This window comes from Macaca nemestrina, chromosome 9, assembly GCF_043159975.1.
Source record: "Macaca nemestrina isolate mMacNem1 chromosome 9, mMacNem.hap1, whole genome shotgun sequence".
Taxonomy (NCBI): domain Eukaryota; kingdom Metazoa; phylum Chordata; class Mammalia; order Primates; family Cercopithecidae; genus Macaca; species Macaca nemestrina.
In genome coordinates this window covers 11352499-11356830 of record NC_092133.1, presented here as the reverse complement: position 1 = coordinate 11356830, position 4332 = coordinate 11352499, and the positions used below count along the sequence as shown (strand labels likewise).

Genomic DNA, 4332 nt, shown 5'->3' with positions numbered 1-4332 from the left:
AAAATTTAAAATTTCACTCTTAGTCACTCTAGTCATGTTTCTTTTTGTTGTTTCTTAACTCCTCCTTGCAGAGGAGCGCTAATGCACAGGCTGTGCGCCCAGAGTCGGCCAAGCCACCCTTCAAGTGCTCAGTGGACTCAATGGCTGGTGGCTGCCCTGTGGGCATGGCAGATGTGGGACAAAGGGCTCCTATGCTGCCCCTCGCTTTGTGACTTTGAATGAGTCATGTGACCTTTGCGCTTTTGTTCCTTGACTTTACTCATGCCATAGATTTACAGCGAGCTGCTGCAGGCCAGGCTTCGGGTGAGGTTGCGAAGGCGAACAAAACACACAGTCTCTGCCATCTCGGAGCCTACAGTGTGTGGGGAAAGACAGTTATTAGTGGAATATGCACTAAAGAATGCCTGGGTGCCCTGGAGAGCGCAGTTTCCAGAGAGCATAAAGCAAAGAAAGCTGACCTGGATCCTGGTGTGGGGGTCAAGGCCCAAGGAGAGCCCTCCCAGGGAAGCAGTGCTTACACGGAGAGCTGAGGTAGGAGTGGGAATTGAAACAGGTTTAGGTGAGGATGTAGAGACACGACTACTCATATGCTGCTAGTGGGAGGGTGAAATGGTGCAGTTGCTTTGGAAAACTGGTGGCTCCTCAAACAATTAACGTACAGTACCATGTGATACAGCAATTCTCACCTCTAGTTACATACCCCTGAGAAAATGAAAACGTATGCCCACCCAGAAACGTGAACATGAATGTTCATAGCAGGGTTATTCACAATGGGCAAAACAGTGGAAATTAGCCAGGAGAAATGGTGTGCACCTGCAAAAAGGGGGAGGTGCCTGTAGAAAGGGGGTTGGCGCATGCCTGTAGTCCCAGCTGCTTGGGAGGCTGAGGTGGGAGGATCACTTGAGCCCAGGAAGTGGAGTCTGCAGTGACTCGTGATCACACTACTGGACTCCAGCCTGGGTGACAGAATGAGACCGCCCTTTACAAAAAAAGAAAAAAAAGCTCTCACTTTGGTAGCAGATATTGGAATGATACAGAGATTAGCATCACACCTGCACAAGGATGACATAAAAATTTGTGAAATGTACCATGTTTTTAATAAATTTTTTTAAATTAAAAAAAAGTAAAAGAAAAAGAAAAAAAGAGAAGTGGAAACAACATAAATGTCCATCAGTGGATGCGTGGATAAACAAAATGTGGTCTATCCATGCAATAGAACATTACTCAGCCCTAAAAAGGAATGTAGGACTGGCACGTGCTACGTGGATAAACCCTAAAAAGATCATGCTAAGTGAAAGAAGGCAGTCACAAAAAAACACGTATTATATAACTCCATTCATACGAAATGTCCAGAGAAGGAACGTCTACAGACAGAAAGTAGATTCGTGGTTGCTCAGGGCTGGAAGATAAGAGGATGGTCACTAAACGGCACAGGGTTTCCATTTCAGGTGATGAGAATGTTTTAAAATTGAACGATGGTGATGATTGGACAACTCTGTGAATATGCTGAAAACCACTAAACTGTACGCTTAAGTGGACGAATTGTGTGATACATTAATTCTACCTCAATAAAACTGGGGTTTATTTGAAAAAAAAAAAAAGAGGAGGAATTAGGGGCTTGGGAGAAGATTTAAGCCCAGACAACATGTGCAAGTGAGCCTCGTGCCTTTAAAAAACACAGAAGAAGGCCCCAGTGGTCAGAACCAGCAGAGCCAGCAGCAGAGGCTGGAGACGTGGTCAGCTGGGACATCCCTGGGTTTTGGTGTCTTTCTCAAGAGCACCTAGTATTCAAGAGTTTCAAGTCTGGGGCTACCCTGATGAAACCTGGGTTTTGAAAAAGTTATTCTAGATGCTGTTTGCAAGCAGAGGTGAGGGGAGCTTGGGCAAAAATGCCAGGTGTCAACATGGTGTGAGATGTGTTGTGGGTGAGCAATGACTATCTGGGCCAGTGGTGCAGGGGTAAAAGAATTTACCAAGACAGTTGTAGAGAATGAAAGGCAAATTTACTAGAGAAAGTATGAAACTATGTTGTGAGAAGGCAACGGGCAGGCCAGCAGAGGAGGAGCTGACTGCAAGGAAACAAAGGCTGGCTGGAGATTTTATAGAATAATGCTTATGCTGTGTGCTGAAGAGGGCTTTGTGCAATACTGATAATGCAAGGTTGCAGGGAGCCAACTTGCAGGTGTCTGGTGATAAGTTGGGTGCACAATGGGTACCTGTTCCGGGCCATGAAGAAAGGCAGATTTGCAGCTTATGGAGATGCCCCACATCCCCTGGTGGGAGCTTTCCCCTGCTCCCACCAGCCTGACTCCTTTTCCCTAACCAGGACTCCACAAGGAGCACAGGCTGGGAGAGATGTAGAGCCCAGCCCCTGCCCCATCCCAGAGAGGGAGGGAGAATCCCTTAACTTCCCTGCATGATTCCTTAACTTGCCCTGGTCCTGAGTTACCATTGAGGGGTGTGCCTGTGGCCCGTTGGGGCAGAAAGCTCCTCTGCTATCACATATCACAAAGTGGTTGTACCAGTTTGTTTAAAGAAACACATTCCCAAAGGACACTGGCTGGTGGCAGTATAAATTGGCACTGCCTTTCTGAGGTCAGTGTGGCAGCATATTAGAAAAGAGCTTGGGATGTTAATTACTGTGGTAGATCATGATAATGATGGCCCTGGTGAATCACACCTCTCTGTGTCCACACCCCTTGGCTTTGTGGTGCCACCCATCAACAGATGGAGTCTATTTCTACGTCCTTTGGAGTCTGGGTTTGCCCTGGGGCTTCCTTTGGCCAATACAGTGTGGCAGAAGTAACATGGTAGCATTCAGTAGTTTGGAGCTCAATGTGCCTTGCAGCTTCTGCTCTGGCCGCTTGGAGACCCGGGACCGTGTAGTGCAGGTTGCTGCTAACCTGCTGGAGGGTACAGGGCCATGTGGAGGAGAACCTCAACCCGACCACCAGCCCCAATTGCCACACATGTGAGTAAGGCCATCTGAAACCTTCCAGCCCAGTCGACCTTGCTGTGGAATGTAGCCTCATGAGTGATTCCAGAAGAAACTCTGCAGAGGATTTCTTCAGCCAACCCTCAGAATCATAAGAAGTAGTTAATTGTTGTTTTAAATCACTAAGTTTGGGGGTGCTTTATTACCCTGCAAGAGCTAACTGCAATACATACCCTTTGAATTAAGCAAATCCACTTTAGTAATTTATACTTATAAAATAAAAATCCGGAAAATAACCCATGATTTAGGTACAGAGGCATTCCTTATAGCGTTGTTTGTAATACAAAGCATCAGCATGATTTTAGTTGCCCAGCAGCAAGAATTAAACAGAATAGGGTAGATCTGTATGCTAGACAATCACTAAAAAGTTTTTGTTGAAGCAACTTAGTGGCAAGATTACCAGAATATACTGTTAACTAGAAAACTAAGACAATTCTTTTTAAGTATGCAAATATGATCTATTAAAATTTGCATATTCTAAATATATTTTAATGAAATTGATGGGTCCAGAAGCATATGCAGCTTTGATTTGATAGTATAAAATTGTTCTCTAATGCGGGTGTGATAATTCGTCTTCCTCCCAACACTGAGGAACCTTGCTGCTGCTTTCTGTCCCTGTTGCAGGTGGTAAAGGGTGCTTGACTGACACATTTGAGAGGCTGGTCAATCCATGCACAGAGCTGATGTGAGTTAAGGCAAAGGAAGCTTCAACCTTTATTTCACTTAGCAGAATTTCCTGGTTTCTTGGTCACTCAGAGACACCGTCTCAGGACTTATTTCTCACCCAACCAAAGGGGCATCATGTGCTCCCGGACTCCTTTAAGGAGAGAGAAACTTTGGGTGCAGCATCATGAATTGTAAGCAGGAAGCCAGGCTTCTGAGAGACAGATGGAACTGCAGCCGGGAGCAGGGGGGTTGTCATTTGTCTGCCCTGAGCCACCAGAAAGGGTTCAGTGAGTCTTGAACACAGTGATTAACTTCTCTTTAATCTACGCATCACTGCACAGCACAGCCAATTGCTTGGCTCCCCCAAGAGGAGACATGAGTCACTCGATGTCTTACCGTGGCCTGAGCACGTTTTATTCCAAGCAGGTGCAACTGTTCCTGTATGTACCTTTGAGATACCCAGGAAATGAATAATGCTTGTTGTCCTCCCCCAACACCAACTAAATATTGAATCAATGGTTTGCTATTATAATAACAAGTGATTATTGCACTAAGACTCTTTTGTTTTGCTGGTTCAGTGCCAGGGAGATAGGTTCCCATTTCTTTTCCTGGCTGTTGGGTCATGACTGACGGTCCCTGGGATGTGGGGCATCTCTGTAAGTAACAGGAAG

General features: G+C 45.8%; 1 pseudogene; it reads left to right on the top strand.

Annotated features, from left to right (window-relative positions):
* Positions 1-997: 997 nt before the first annotated feature.
* Positions 998-1097, top strand: LOC112424905 (U6 spliceosomal RNA; annotated as a pseudogene).
* Positions 1098-4332: the final 3235 nt, after the last annotated feature.